Here is a 17101-nt window from a genome sequence, read left to right as displayed (position 1 = left end):
CGCGTCTTGGTGGGAAACGTAGTTCTAGTCCCTCCTCAGTGAGGAGGTAATAGGCTGGTGGTTCTCCTTGAAGAAACTACAAAAACCGGGCGCCGTTGCGAGCAGTGCGCAACAGAATCTGAAATGCGGTGGCTCTGTTTATTTGTTGATTTTTCCACGGGGAAGGACGGAATTTGTATGCATGCGCCTGCATACCGCAAGTAGCAACAACTTTTCACCTGTTCTTTTCTGCTCTGATTGCGTGCCCCGGCGTTTGGGACTCATGGATTTCAAGTAGTGCTAGGCAAATAACAAAAGGTCCTGACTCTAGAATAATCAGCAAAGTTCGTGCAGTTTGGGATTGTTTAAAACGAAACTCTCTGCTGGAATTTATCTTCAGTAGCCACTCCTAAAAATATAAATGGGGTGGCTTCCATCTGTTTGGCTTTCGTCTAAAATAGTTCACACTAAGAATACGGAGTGAAGATGTATTTACCATATTAAAAGATGCACAAATAGCTCTTAATAGCCTCTTACATAACCTAGTTTGCCTTCCGTTTCCTCATCCTAATGTAACTGATATGTACTTCAGCTTGCAACCGCAAAAAAAAGAGCAACCAGAAATAATCAATGGAGCATTAATATCTAAAGGGCTGTGTTAGCAATAACTTAATTATGTTGAGTAACAGCCTTATTACATGTCTGTAATCCTGGGCAGTTTTTTTCTATCTTTCGCGTCCCGTCAAAAGTGCATTGTGATACATTCAGACTTTAACGCTCAATGTGTTTTTTCTTAAAAACGTTTGCACTCAATAAAGGTTGGGCATTATTATTTTCCACTTGTCACTTAACTCTTCTTTTTTCAAAGAAATTTGTCTTTAGTTCATAATTTAACGTTCTATTTATACTTTTTGAAGTTAGAGTTGAAACACCATACATTTGTGTTCCCTGCTTTCTCCCTTCCCCTTCCTTACATTTTCTTGTACTCGACTTTTTCACTATTCTTAAACAGCATACTTACCTGTAATATTGATGAATCTCAAAGGAACTTTTCCTCATTCCTGTAAGAATTATCTAATTTATTTTCTGTACTTTTAATCTAAAACCTGGTGACTTCAGTCTTCCTTCCTCCATCCCTTTCTTCCCTTCTTTCCTTCTGTCTGCTATTAAGATTCTGATATTTTCTCAATTTCACAGTGATGATCTAGGTATGGAGTCATTCCTTCCTTTAAAAAATTCTTTTATTCCATGCTTAGGATTTAAAGGATTCCTGAACCTCAGAATTAGTGCCCCGCAACAACTGTAGACAACTCTCAACCATTACCTCTTCAGTGTTGCTTATTTCCCATTTTCTCCATTATCTCTTTTAATACCTATAGGACATCTCTAAGACTTTTTCACTTTATCCTCCATTTCTCATCAGTTTTCCTTTTATATGGTCCATCTCAAAGTGTTCAAATACTTTTCATTTTTAAAAGTGCTATTTGGCTTGTTGAGCCATTTTCTAATTTGTTGTACAAACTAAACATAGTCTGTATGCTGTGTCTGTTAAAGCCGGTACTGAAAAGTTTATGCATCTTTTTGAGCTGTCATTTCTTCCAGCTTCTGCTCATGGTGCCTGTTTCCTTGTGGGCTATGATTCTAGATCCTGCACTCATGTTTCTGGGGTTGTAATTGTCAGTATTCTTTGAGGCCAAAGTTAAAATTGAGTTTTCCTAGGGAGTGTTAGAATTGGCTTCTGTAAGCTTTTGGAGGCACCATCAACCCTAGGACCATATTAAATTCTCAACTTGAAGTTTACTGGATTGTACAGATATACTGAATTTGGGCCTTAAATCCAAATGGCTTGTTACGGATTCTCAGGGGAGACTTTCCTTTCTGGGTTCCAAGGTCAAGACAGACATATCTCATTTCTGACCTGTAAGGAAACTTTCATCAGGTTTCCTTCCCATTAACCATTTTGCTGGGTATATAACCCTCTGGGCCCCAATTTTTATCTCCTATTAGACTCCTCCTTTTAGCTGGGTCCTTGGTTTCATTTCCTGACCCTGGCATGTTGCACAGTTTTCAATGCGGGAGTTCTAGGTGTCCAGCGTGACACACGTAATTTCTCAGCAGAAGCCCACTTTGGCCCTTACCAATTTATCAGAGTATTCTCATTTTTCTTCCTTTCTTTTTTTTCTACACCATTCTGAGAATTCCATCATTTTCTACCAGTTCACCAATGTATTTGATTTTTTTTTAAGCCCAGCATTTTTTGTTTTTAGCAAGTGGCTCATTCAGTGTAGCTAAAATAGCATGCTGTCAGAAATGAAAGAAATAGAAATAGAAGTCCTTCACTTCAGTAAACACTGAGCTCCTTCAGGAAGTTTTCCATATAAAGGAAAATGAGATAATAGATGGTTTCCAATTCAGTCAATCTACATACATGTTCCAGAGAAACCAAAACTTAATCCAGTTTACACACTATATATTTTAGTTAATGAATGTAATTCTTATTCTTGTACTATGTATCAACTGCAGAAAATTGTATATGTACAAGCATGTGATAGCTTCTTACATCATTAGGTTCTATAGTAGTTACCACTTGAAGTGGCTGCCCATTTACAACTACTGCATTTCTAGGCAGTGCCCCTCATATACAGAGTGACCTTATCTGTATTACATTACTGCACTCCCTGATCATACCTCATTAATTTACCAAAGACAGGCCAAAGCTGGGCCTGTTAGATGCACTCTTTTAGATTTGAAATTGGGAATGAAAAGAGTTGGAGACTGAAGACATTGTGGCAGAGCTGCATTAATTGCAGCACAATAAATATACATGCTCCATAAGCACTTGCTGCTGAGATCCCCCAGAGCAGCTCTAGCTTTTCCCTTGACCTTTTTTCCCTTTCTCTGCCACTTTCTCTAACAATAGTTGTATGACCTTGAGAAAGTTATCATAATACCGGGCCTCCATTTCCTGATCTATTAAGTAGAAATAGCAACAGAAGCCAAGTCATAAGAGTATTAGACTGAAGTGATATCATCTATGCAAAACACTTGGGTTAATGCCTGATAAATGTGATGATACAATAAGTGTCAGCTTCTATTACCATCATTATTAATACTGTTGAGTCCCTCCTAAATTATCCATGTTGTAGATGCTCCTTTGTGCTACTCTTAACTTTGCCTTGCGCCCTGCTTATTTTGAGGCTGGACACCACCTGGAACTCTAGGATTATCTCACTTCCAACTGCTGTACTGCCACAATCATACTAAATCAAAGGAAAAGTGAAGTGGGAAGGCTGTGTGAGTACTGCACTGATGGCTCCTGGCTAACAGAAGGAGTTGGAGCATAGGGAAAAGATTTAAAAATGAGTGCAAAATATGACTGCTGCCAGGAGCCCAAGAAGAAAGGAAAATTTAAATCCTTAATATATAGCATGTACTCAGAGGAACCTTTCCCTTGTTCTTACATTTCTGCTGCTTCCCTATCCTAGGAAGAAAACCACCACCTTGAAATCTTACTAGTAAAACTTTGAAACATTTTCTTAACTTTGTAGCAAGCAGTGTATCCTCCCTGGCAGACCTCTAATATGGGAAGAAAGCAAAATAATATGCTGTTTTTACCTGACTCTCTCTAATTTTACATCTTTTCAGATCCACTGAGTCACTCCATCAGTTATAAGCAGCAAGACAATAGCCTTCACTTCCCATATAGATGGCTGTTTCCAGACTTCACCTCCCCAATACCTATTAAAAAGACCTCTCTACAGAGGATTCTACTTTCCTGACTGGGTTCCTGGTGTCTGTGATGGAGAATCTGGAGGAGGGCAGGGAAGAAGACAAGTTAATGAGATGAGAGGTAAGGAGACTGCAGAAGGGAATTGCTGTGTGGGGTTAGGGGATGGAAGGGGGTAGATATTGAGAAGGATGGTGTGTAACTGGATCTGAAGTTGTCACAAAACCATTCCCTCAAAACAAATAGGGATTCTGGGTAAAATAAAAGAAGCTTGAAATTAAGAGAATGAAAGTCTCAGGTGCCAGAAATGAGTAAATTCAAAGTTGGAGTAGCAAAGAATTGGAGTTGAAAGAGTAAAGGGTTTATAGCCCTTAACTATTTAATCTTTGGCTTCTGACTGTGGTAGAGTGAAAATAGTACAAATGTAGAAATAAATTCTAGGCCCAAGATGGAGCCACCCCCGCCTGGGATGCCACTTCTGCAAACCAATATTTGGATGATTTCCATATCCTTGTACACAATCCACTTAACGAAAAACATGGTCAGCCAGTCTCCAAATGTCAAGCCAACTCTGGACTCTTTACTTCTTTTCTTGATGCTCTCTCCCCCAAAAAAGTTGACTATGTGACCTCAGCCAATCAGATATTTTCTGTTTTTATCTTCCTCGTTCTTTATTCTTTATCCTGTAAAAGCTTCCTGCCTTATGCCACACTTGGCAGTTCTCTGAATGGAGACTGTCTGCTTTATGAACTGTCAAATAAAGGTGGTTTGTATCACCTAAATTGTCTTCTGTAATCAGTTTGTTATAACACAAGCTTCAGGATGTATATTTGTAGAGAGCTAAAGCTAGCCATCTTGCAAAAGGCCAGTCTCAAAGGGCTGCTGCTTCTGTGAAACTGGGGAAACAGCAAACAAGCTTGCCATCCATTCACCTAGAATCATAGGTGAAAAGGCAACCCACAGGAATTTAGACCCCAGACCTGCACTACACATGGGCCCAGCTCCTCACAAGGCACAGAGCCCCTGTACCAAGATCATGAGCATTGGTTTGGCCCAGTGAAACATGAGGGGTCCATATAAAGACAAATACAATAGTATTCATTAGGATTGCTCCTCTGGCTAGACACAAAAAGCAGCCTCTATTGGAAATGAGCTGATACTCAAATATTACAAATCACTTAAGGAAATGAAAATTCCGAGACTGTTAGTAGATAGAATAAATGGGGGAATTCTAAAAATGCAAGTATTAGAAGTCGTGATTGATGAAATCAATCCTGAAAGTAGAACAAACAAGAAAAAGAGAGAGAGAAAATAAAAAAGATGTATAAGAAATTAGGGCGGGGGGAGGATTAGTTCAGTCTTGAAGTTTCAATACTTTATTAATGGGAGTTAATCCCAGAAAGAGTTAACAGAAAAAAGATGGAGAAACTAAAGAGGATATACTCTGTATTTGATGAAGTTTCTGAACAGATCAAAAGAATCTACTGTGAAGGATATAGAAGAGGTCCACTTATGGGGAAAGTGTGGTCTTTGACTAATCATAGAGCCCTTTGCTGGAATGGACTGTTTCTTACACACTGCTTTATTACTAGCTTTCAGAAGACACTTAGACTTGAATCAAGGGAAACAGTATTGAGTGGATTGGGGCTTTTGAATCAGACACACCTGAGTTTGAGCACTGTCTCTGTTATTTGCTCATATGACCTGAACCAAGTTATTCAATGTCCCTAAAACTGTTTCTTGACCCATGAAATGAGAGTAAGGAAGGGTGCAAGGCTCAACGGAAATAATGTATAACAGTACCTGACACAATGCCTGGCACAGAAATGTAATCATGGAAGAATATTATTTGTAGAAATGACAGTACCATTAAGGAAAAGGTCTTCTACGTGCTATCCGAAAGGCATTGCCATGGGAGCAGTCGCCCCAGAGTGGGCAAATAAGGGGTAGCATTGTCTTCAAAGGATTTAAAAACAACAATAAAACACATTTTTACAGTCTGCTTTTTATTATCACTATGTGCCAGCAATTCCAAACAATGTCAGTGATAAAATATTTCTCCCTGAAAAAATATTTCGTTGGTTTAAGTTTTTAACAATATCTGAAGTTATGGGTTAAATTTTAATAACTGGCATTACATGTTTCTGTTGGAAATAAATGTCTTGGAAACAATCACTTGAAAGCACAGTGATTGTAAAGACAAAGACACAGAACTTGAGTTATTTCAGTTATGTAATTTATGATCAGTTGGAGGAGTTTTTTTTTTAATTTAAAAGTGAAACTGACTGAATTGCTAGGTGTAATATTTTTGCTCATCAAATGCAAATTTTATTTCATATATGAAACATATTACTGAATTTAAATATCTTGAAAATTAAAAGGTATCCTTTTAAAACTTATTGTTTGATTGGTATTTAATTGCTATTACATTTTAATGTAGTTAGTAGTTCAACAGACCAATGTTTTCCCTTTTCTAAAAAAAAAAGTTAAATGTAACTAATCCAATACTTCTTTCCTTTCTCTTCCCTGTAAAATTAATTATTCATTACAAGCATTATTATATAATGAAGTTTAATAAAAGGAAAATTATACTGTCTGAATTTATTTTCTGGCCATGATCATTATTTATTTCATTTAATGATTATTTTTTAAAATAATTTTCTTGTAATGAGAGGAGATATATTCAGAAAATGATCTGCTCCCAGTGTCAGATATGCTAGCTAAGCTTATTAAAAGCTTCTCACAGAAAGCAAGTGTAAATTTATACACAATGGCATCCTTGTCTATAACTATTTCCTGTATTGATTTTGAAAGCCTAACATTCATTTTTGTGAGACTGATAATGTGAAGATAAATTATCTAACATCTTTTCCTTGTGATGCTGTATGAAACTATTTCAGTGACTGCAAGGATTTTTAACATTGTTGGAAAACCTTCAAAGATTCCTTTTCCTCTTCTTCTCTTTCATTGGGCCTCTATGATATTGACAAGAAATGGTGTTTGGAAAATTAAAACTTTTTCTTGTTTTACTGAAAACTTGTTTTTTAATGAGTCCAAATCATTAAAGGCTTAGGAAACCTTATTTGCTAATAGGGATAAAGTATTTTTCTAAACTTGGTTAGGATATTCTTACCACTGAACAAATAGAGTGTGAAAATATGACAATATAGTGGATTTTTTTTACATTCTGTTCATAAATATCTTATGAGACTTACATTGTAGTATAGAGCCTGCCTCCCTAATTTGGAATTCCTCAAGGGTAGAGACTATGTTTTATTCATCTGTTGATCCACAGATCTGGCAGGTAATATGAGTTCAATAAAGATGTAATGAATTATTGAAGGAACAAATGCATGAGCATCAGGCCTAAGTTCATAAGTCTCCAAGTACAGACCAGAGAAGGCAAGATGGAATCATCATGACTGCTAACTGTTAAACTCTGTGAAGAAAATAGGATTCCAGTGGTCATTCAAGTAATTGGACTGGAATACTGAGAAGAATTTTCTAAATAGAAGGCTTTGAAAAATTCTCAAATACACGAGTAGGTTGACTTCCAAAGTGTTTTTTAATTAGGCTTGCCCTAAGGAGCAAAGTGAAAGTGAAAGTAATATGGTAATTCATTTTGCTCTATGTATTTAAAATCCTCAGAAGTTCTAAATATTAATAGATAAATAAGATTCCTAGGGAACATGAGAAAGAATATTACCCCAGTTCATTTCAGTAAACATTGATTGAACAGCAAATACCATCAATACAAACATGACCAAGAAACAGTCACTGTTCTTGCAAGATGCACAACTTGGTAAGAGAATAAGGTGGTTAGTGAAAAATTGGTCAAATACAGTGTGGTAGGTGCTATCATATGGTCACATTTTGAGGAAGGAAGAATTAAGAATTCACATAAGTTTGATGGGGAAATGATTATTTCTTTGATGAGGAATGAATATATAGATTCAACAAAGGAATAAAGTGCTAGAGACCAATATAAAGACATATTGAATAAAATTTCCACAAATTCAAGTACTTTGCAGCCATTAAATATTATGTTTTTGATTACTAGCAAGGTAGATGTTCAACTACAGTATTTTCAGGAGTGCTGATGAGCTGATTTACGCTGATACAGCACTAACTTTTTTGTTAAAATACCAAGATAAGGTATTTCACATCATATGCCATCAGGGAATTGTAAATTAAAACCACAGCTATTAGAATGGCTGAAATCTGGGACACTGGCACCACCAAATGTTGGCCAGAATTGGAGCAACAAGAACTCTCATTCATTGTTGGTGGAAATGAAAAATGGTAACAGCTACTTTGGAAGACAGTTTGGCGGTTTCTTGCAAAACTAAACATACTCTTACCAAATGATCCAATAACTGCATTCTTGGTATTACCCAAAGAAGCTGAAAACTTATGTCCTTACAAAAACTTGCACACAGATGTTTATAGTACCTTTATCATAATTGCCAAAACTTGGAAGCAACCAAGATGTCCTTCAGTAGGCAAGTGGATAAATAAACTGTACATCCACACGATGGAATATTATTCAGTGCTAGAAAGAAAAGAGCTACCACAAGAATACATGGAAGAACTTTAAATGCATATAACCAAGTGAAAAAAGCCAATCTGAAAAGTCTGCTTACTTAACAATTCCAACTATATGACATTCTGGGACAGACAAAACTACGGAGACCACAAAAAGATCACTAGTTGCCAAGGGTTGGGAGAGGGTTTGGGGGTATGAATAGGCAGAGCACAGCAGATTTTTGGGAAATACTCTGCATGATATTATAATGATGGATACATGTCATTATATATTTGTCCAAACCCATAGAGTGTACAACACCAAGTGAACCATGTTTTAAATTATGAACACTTAGAGTAATTATGTGTCTGTATAGGTTTGCCAGTTATAACAAATGTATGACCTTGGTGAAGGGTTTTGATAATGGGAGAGGCTGTGCATGTGTGGAGGCAGGAGTATTTGGGAATTCTCTGTACTTTCCCCTCAGTTTTGCTGTGATCCTAAAACTGTTCTAAATTAATAAAGTCAATAGAAGATAAAGAATTGAGGTACTTCTAGTGGTTTGTATATAGTAGCTGCTCTGAGTTCCCAGAGTGTCCCACGCCACCCTGGCTGCCATGGCCCTTCCTGTGAGACTTTCTCGGGCTCCCTCATCATGAACCTACTAAGGTGTTAATAAGCAGCATGCCAGGACCCCTCTCCATTGAGGCCAGCCTCGGCAATGGGTTGTTAATTATTTTGGATATTATTCCTGTATACATTATGAAGTAAAATCAGGTTAGAAGTACTGTGTGGAATATGTGGATAGAAACAAATAGACACATTTATATTTAGACTTGAATCTACATTAGAAAATTAACAATTGTTATTTCTCAACAATGGTAGGATGACAGGTGACTATATTTTCTAAGTTTAAAATTATTTTATAATCAGATATATATTTGGAGAGAGAGAGATGAACGCAATCAGACTGGTACCTTATGTAGTATGTTGTGTGTGCACACAGAACTCTTTCCAAGTTCTATAAAACTGGACAAATATCAAATATTCCCGGAATAATCAGTTTTACTCTCCACAGCTTTTCTTAATTTTCCAAAGCTGAGTTAATATTGCTATTAGGATCAAAGTGCTATCCAAGTTTCAAAATACCACGCACAGTCATTAAGCAAAAGAAGCATTCAGGATTCTGAGTCCCATTACCGGTCTTGGGTCAGACACATAAAGGTCAGGATCTGGGGGAAGCAGATACACAAATAGGAAATGAGGTCAAGAACACAAGGAGGAAAGAATTATTTTCCAACTTAGATCCTGGAACACAGCACAACATGCAAAATGCTAAGTTAAGGTCAGCAGAGGTAGCAGAAACAACAGAATTCAGGTTTTGGATATAATTAATAATAGGGAGCAGTCTATTCTGCATGGCAGGCTAAGACCTGCTTCCCCACCAACCCACTGTCATGATGGCTGGTGCAGATGACACTGAAAGGAATCAGCATCCTTGTATCATTGAGGCTCTTTCTCATCTAGCTCAACACGTGTGTGTTTTCAGAATGGAACAGATAAGAGTAAACAAGCAAGTCTCTATGTTATCCAGACATAGATGGTAAGTGGATCCTTGGGAACAGATAACATTGTTCAATGCCAAAGGCATTGATTCGTAGTAAGACCATATTACAGATATGATTGCTAACCAGTAGACCATGGTTCTCCACCTGGGGCACCAGGGGTGATTTTGCCCCCCAGGGAGATTTGGCAATGTCTGGAGACATTTTTTTTCACTGTCATGACTTGGGGAAATATACTGGCATCTAGTGGGTAGAGGCCAAGGCTGCTGCTAAACATCCAGCAATACAAAGGACAACCACTTGCAAAAAATAATTTTCAGGTCCAATGTCAATAATGCCAAGGCTGAGAACATTTGCTGCAGACATGCTGTAGTTGCAGGGTACACAGTATTCTTGGGTCAGTGTTTCATGTCTTTCAGTAACGTGGTCATTTCCTTAACCCAGTAGTGTTGGTTTGAGAAAATTGTACAGCAGAGGGCAGTGATAAGCAAATTTCTGTGCTTGATTATCATTTGTCCTCCATAAGTTTTCTTCCTTTTTCTACTTCTTGAATCCCTAAAGCAAATATAATAATAGAAATAGAATAAATGAAAGAAAATAATTTTGTATTTTTGAAGAAAATATCACTACATTTTATGCAAAGGTTAAAGATTGTAGAATAGGAGTTCCACAGATACAAGAAACATGACTTGTTTATCTTCTGAGGACTGACATCTGCAACATTTTACTCAGAGAAAACAATTACCAATTGCATGGAAATATTAAGAAAATGAAATATGTCACCTCATACCAATATATAATCGATCATACTTTTCTGGGGAGACTATTCTAGGATTTAATAAATCTTAATTTTGTGAACTGCCAAATCCAACACTCTTACTATATGTTCTTTTGTAGTTAACACAATGAAATTCAGAGATGTTATTCTCCTTATATCAGATTCTACCTGCTCAAGGAACTTTAAAAATACATCGTCTTTTTCCAAATTAAGTAAATAGTCATCAAAATAACAAGAAGTCACAGAGAGCTTGAGAAAGGCCATTTTTATATTCAATGCTATTACTTTCCCCTTGGTAAAAATAATAATACTTATTATTACTGTATTTATAATAATAATAAAAATCATGACAAAATGAAAGACAGGAATCTGCCCAGTTTGAACCAAGCCTATAAATATTTTAATTGTGGTTTCAAAATTTTATGTTATGTTGCAATAAAAGCTTTTGTTATTTCAAGATATTAAATGTTTACCTCATTTTCTTCTAGTTATTTTAGAATTTCTTTCTTTATTGATATTTTTTAAACAATCTGAAACTTGGTTTTGACTTATATAAAAAAAGTAATTGAAAGTAATTATTTGCTAAATGGTCATTCAATTGTCCTCAAATTTTCAGTAGAAATAAAAATACTAGATGATGGATAGAGAACGAGAAAGAGAGGGAGAGATTTTTTTTCTCTGTAATGTGACAACAAACTAATAGTATAAAAGAGCTTATAATGAAATGCAGGAGACTCCTACCTTCTATATCCTCAGGTCTCTTCCATTCTTTGGAGGAAGTTATTTTCTGTTTTTAATTCTTCTAGTAGCTGCGTTCAGAACTTAAAGTTTCAGGTTTATAAAGTTCTTAAATATTAATTTTTGGATAAGATGTATTGTCCCTTCAATAAAAAAGATGAGTATGTAGAATACTTACACACCTTCCTGGCTTCTAGACTTTGATATATAATTATTGTTTCATTGGTTAGACTTTCAATGTCAATTAGGCACTTAAAGTGTGTAACCCTAATCCTAAGAACACTAACTCAGTTCGATCTCCTTGGACAGCATCTATTGACTTCTTCCTTGGAAGATGAAATTATTTGGGTGCCTAACTTTTTTATTTTTCACTGCAATGATATTTGAAAGAAATGTTTTCAGCACCATTTCCTAACGCCATCAAGTGTTGAAAACCATGCCACTGTTTACTTTGTTTTATGTTTATACTTGTTGTCCATCCCCCTCCCCTCTCTGTGTTTTCTAATTATTTTTCTATTTTTCTCATGCTACATACTCAATTACCTTTTAATTCTCCATCATCTTATCCACCTCTCTTGTTATACTCTAATCGATATTGGTTGCTGTCCATGCTTACTGCACATTGTTATCCTAGAACATTCTTTTATTATTGCTGGCATATGAAATATAATTAACTTTTAAATATTGACTTTATATCTCATTACTTGGCTAAATTCACTTACGTTCATAGGATATTTCTCATTTTTATAAAAATTCCTTTAAGATTTTCTAGGTGTATAAATCATATCATCTGTGAACAAAGACAGTGTAATGGGCTGAATTATGTCTCCTTCAAAATTCATATGTTGAAGTCTTAACCCTGAATACCTCAGAATGTGACTGAATTTGGAAATAGGGTCCTTACAAAATCAATTAAATTAAAATGAGGTAATTAGGATGGGCCCTAATCCAATATGACCCATGTAAGAAGGGGAAATTTGGATGAGACCACAGACAGACAGAAGACAATGTGAAGACATAGAAAGAAGATAAACTTCAGAAGGAACCAACCCTGTCAACACCTTGGTCTTGGACAACCAGCCACCAGAACTGTAAGAAAATTTCTAATGTTGAAACTACCCAGTCTGTGGAACTATAATCACCCTAGCAAACTAATACAGACAGTTTCACTTCTCTTCTATTTTGTGCACAGTTACAATGAATAGAGCATTCTAAGTAATGTTGAAAGTGGTAATAAGGAAAATGCTCCTGTTTTATTCCTAGTCCTTGGGATAGAGTGTTCAATAACTACATTATTAAATATGGTAATAGCTGTAGAGCTTTTGAAGAAAGTATTTGTCCTATTGAGGAGGTTCCCTTTTATTCTGACTTTGGTAAGTGTTCTTTAAAAATCAGAAATGGGTGTTGAATTTTGTCTAATGCTTTATCTGAATCTAGTGACATTATATATAATTTTCCTCCTCCTGATAAGGTGATTAATTTCACTGATTTATATAAGAAGATTAAAACAATTTTGCATTCCTGGTATAAAATCAACGAGTACTAATACTTTAGTAATACTTTTTGTATTATAATGATACAGTATTATATATACCACAGTGTCATTACTATTGTAGTACTGTAGTAATGCTTTTTATATATTGATGAACCTGATTTGCTGATATTTTGAGTGCTTTTTGTTCTATGTCATGAGGACTTTTGGTCAGTAGTTTTGTGTTTCTTTTTTCTTTTTTTGAGGTTTGATTTACATATAACATTTTATTAGTTTCAGGTGTACAACAAATGACTCAGTATTTGTATAACAAAATGATCACAAGTCTAGTTAGCATCTGTCACCATGCATAGTTACATAGTTACCTTTATTGTGATGAGAACTTTTAGATTTACTCTTAGCAACTTTCAAATATGCAATAAAATATTATTAAATATATTCACCATCCTGTACACTACATCCTCAGAACTTAATTACTTTATACCTGAAAGTTTACCTTTTTTGACTCTCTTCACCCATTTTGCTCATCCCCACCTCTGACTGGTAACCACCAATATATTCTCTGAGAGGTTTTTTTGTTTTGTTTTGTTTTGTTTTGGTATCATTAATCTACAATTACATGAGGAACATTATGTTTACTAGACTCCCCCCATCACCAAGTCCCCCCCCACATTACAGTCCCTGTCCATCAACATAGTAAGATGCTATAGAGTCACTACTTGTCTTCTCTGTGTTGTACAGCCCTACTTGTGCACCCCCACATTATACATGCTAATCATAATGCCCCCTTTCTCCCCCCACCCCCTTATCTTTCCCTTCCCACCCATCCTCCCCAGTCCCCTTTGCTTTGATAACTGTTAGTCCATTCTTGGGTTCTGTGAGTCTGCTGCTGTTTTGCTCCTTCAGTGTTTTTCTTTGTTCTTATACTCCACAGAGGAGTGAAATCATTTGATACTTGTCTTTCTCCATCTGGCGTATTTTACTGAGCATAATACCCTCTAGCTCCATCCATGTTTTTGCAAATGGTAGGATTTGTTTTCTTCTTATGGCTGAATAATATCCCATTGTATATATGTACCACATCTTCTTTATCCATTCATCTACTGATGGACACTTAGGTTGCTTCCATTTCTTGGCTATTGTAAATAGTGCTGCAATGAACATAGGGGTGCATATGTCTTTTTCAAACTGGGCTGCTGCATTCTTAGGGTAAATTCCTAGGAGTGGAATTCCTGGGTCAAATGGTACTTATATTTTTAGTTTTTTGAGGAACCTCCATACTGCTTTCCACAATGGTTGAACTAATTTACATTCCCACCAGCAGTGTAGGAGGGTCCCCCTTTCTCCACAACCTCGCCAACATTTCTTGTTTGTCTTTTGGATGTTGGCCATCCTTACTGGTGTGAGGTGATATCTCATTGTGGTTTTAATTTGCATTTCTCTGATGACTAGCGATGTGGAGCATCTTTTCATGTGTCTGTTGGCCATCTGAATTTCTTCTTTGGAGAACTGCCTGTTCAGCTCCTCTGCCCATTTTTTAATTGGATTATTGACTTTTTGTTTGTTGAGGTGCATGAGCTCTTTATATATTTTGGATGTCAACCCTTTATCAGATCTGTCATTTATAAATATATTCTCCCATACTGTAGGATGCCTTTTTATTCTATTGGTGGTGCCCTTTGCTGTACAGAAAAGCTCTTCAGCTTGATATAGTCCCACTTGTTCATTTTTGCTTTTGTTTCCCTTGCCTGGGGAGATATGTTCAGGAAGAAGTTGCTCATGTTTATGTCCAAGAGATTTTTGCCTATGTTTTTTTCTAAGAGTTTTATGGTTTCATGACTTACATTCAGGTCTTTGATTCATTTTGAATTTACTTTTGTGTATGGGATTAGACAATGATTCAGTTTCATTCTCTTACATGTAGTTGTCCAGTTTTGCCAGCACCAGCTGTTGAAGAGGCTGTCATTTCCCCATTGTATGTCCATGGCTACTTTATCATATATTAATTAACCATATACATTTGGGTTAATATCTGGACTCTCTATTCTGTTCCACTGGTCTGTGGGTCTGTTCTTGTGCCAGTACCAAATTGTCTTAATTACTGTGGCTTTGTAGTAAAGCTTGAATTTTGGGAAGTGAGATCCCCCCTGCTTTTGGTTCCTTCTCAGGATTGCTTTGGCTATTCGGGGTCTTTGGTGTTCCCATATGAATTTTAAAACTATTTGTTCCAGTTCATTGAAGAGTGCTGTTGGTATTTTGATAGGCATTGCATTGAATCTATAGATTGCTTTAGGCAGGATGGCCATTTTGACAATATTAATTCCTCCTAGCCAAGAGCATGGGATGAGTTTCCATTTGTTAGTGTCCTCTTTAATTTCTCTTAAGAGTGTCTTGTAGTTTTCAGGGTATAGGTCTTTCACTTCCTTGGTTAGGTTTATTCCTAGGTATTTTATTCTTTTTGATGCAATTGTGAATGGAATTGTTCTCCTGATTTCTCTTTCTGCTAGTTCATTGTTAGTGTATAGGAAAGCAGCAGATTTCTGTGTATTAATTTTGTATCCTGCAACTTTGCTGAATTCAGGTATTTGTTCTAGTAGTTTTGGAGTGGAGTCTTTAGGGTTTTTTATGCACAATATCATGTCATCTGCAAATAGTGACAGTTTGACTTTTTCTTTACCAATCTGGATGCCTTGTATTTCTTTGTTTTGTCTGATTGCCGTGGCTAGGACCTTCAGTACTATGTTGAATAACAGCGGGGAGAGTGGGCATCCCTGTCTTGTTCCCGATCGTAGAGGAAAAGCTTTCAGCTTCTCACTGTTAAGTATGTTTTTGGCTGTGGGTTTGTCATATATGGCCTTTATTATGTTGAGGTACTTGCCCTCTGTACTCTGAGAGTTTTTGTCTTTGTTTTTGTTTCTGTTTTTTTAGACTCCACTTTTAAGTGGGATCACATGGAATTTGTCTTCTCTGTCTGACTTATTTCTCTCAGCCTACTTTTTAGATCCATCCGTGTTGTCACAAATGGCCATATTTAATTGTTTTTTATAGCTGAATGATATGCCATTGTATATTTATAACACATATTCTTTATCCATTCATTCATCAGTGGATAAATAGGTCATTTCCATATCTAGGCTCTTGTAAATAATGCTGCAGTGAACATGGAGGTGCAGATATGTTTTTGATTAGTGTTTCCTTTTCTTCAGATGAATAGCCAGATGTGGAGTTGCTGGATTGCATGGTTGTTCTATTTTTAATTTTTGTGGACCCTGCATACTGTTTTCCATAGTGGTTGTACCAATTTATAGTCCACCAACTGTGCACATCCTTTCTTCACATCCTTGCCAATACTTGCTACTTCTTGTCTTTTGGATAATAGCCATTGTAACAGGTGTAAAGTGATATCTCTTTGTGGTGGACTGTCTCTCTTCAAGTAGAGGGTGAGATTGTTTTTATTTATATGAGAGGAAAATGTAATTATGTCGCATTATGTTAGGTGTTTTTTATTGATGTTTGTGGAAGTTCAGGGGGAAAAAATGTGTGTAAAATCAAGCAGCTAATACGGTGGCTTGTGGTGATATTTGTCATAGTTCTGAGCTGTTGTTGAATACATTGCCTATGTTTGGGAAATTCTTTATCTTAATAGGGGAAAAAAGGCAGAGAGATGATAGTTTTCCCAGATTTCCTTGTGGATGTGATTTCAGCACTCTAATGGGATGGGTCCAGAGTGAATCTAATCAGAAATTGATGACAAAGCTAACACCAATGAGAAATTTATGGTAGGATAGGGGTGGTGGTGTCCACAGCCAGTGCCAACAATGTGCAGAGCTAATAGTACTATCTGTAGTTTCCACGCTTAGCAGTGGTGACTCTATGTTCAATTCAGGGCTACAGATATTTAAAAAATATGTTACTCTTTTCTAAGCCCATTTGTGGGTCCTGCCAGAAGGCTGGTGAGCTACCTAATATCTCTTCTGAGAAGTTCATTTACTGCCTAAACTTATCAGACTTAAGTGTACATGTGTTTCAACCAAAAAATCTTCCTGAAACAGTTCCTTTCATTTTGTTGTTGTTCTTTTTCAAATTCGCAAGTTTAATGCTTCTTTATTTTCATTCATTCTTGTGTAGTAATGTATGTACAAATGGCTAACATTTCCTTTAAGCATTGTTTAATTTTTTCATTGTCACTACCATACATTGCAAATATTCTAAAATTTTGGCTTTATCATTGTTTCATCCCCAAAATTGCTTAACCAGGGAGTTTTGAATTTCTAGCTATTGTGAGGATTTTATGTTG

At 36.2% G+C, this 17101-nt stretch overlaps 1 long non-coding RNA gene across 1 annotated transcript; it reads left to right on the top strand.

Moving 5' to 3' along the window:
• The first annotated feature begins 168 nt into the window (after window positions 1-168).
• On the top strand, window positions 169-4987 carry LOC130684309 (uncharacterized). The gene is made up of 3 exons (XR_008998543.1): window positions 169-297; window positions 3625-3829; window positions 4148-4987. It is a non-coding gene; the product is annotated as an uncharacterized LOC130684309 (long non-coding RNA).
• Window positions 4988-17101: the final 12114 nt, after the last annotated feature.

The sequence above is a fragment of the Manis pentadactyla genome, chromosome 7 (genome assembly GCF_030020395.1).
Source record: "Manis pentadactyla isolate mManPen7 chromosome 7, mManPen7.hap1, whole genome shotgun sequence".
Lineage (NCBI taxonomy): Eukaryota > Metazoa > Chordata > Mammalia > Pholidota > Manidae > Manis > Manis pentadactyla.
Note: the sequence above shows the minus strand (reverse complement) of the source record. Positions and strands in the feature narration are given on the sequence as shown.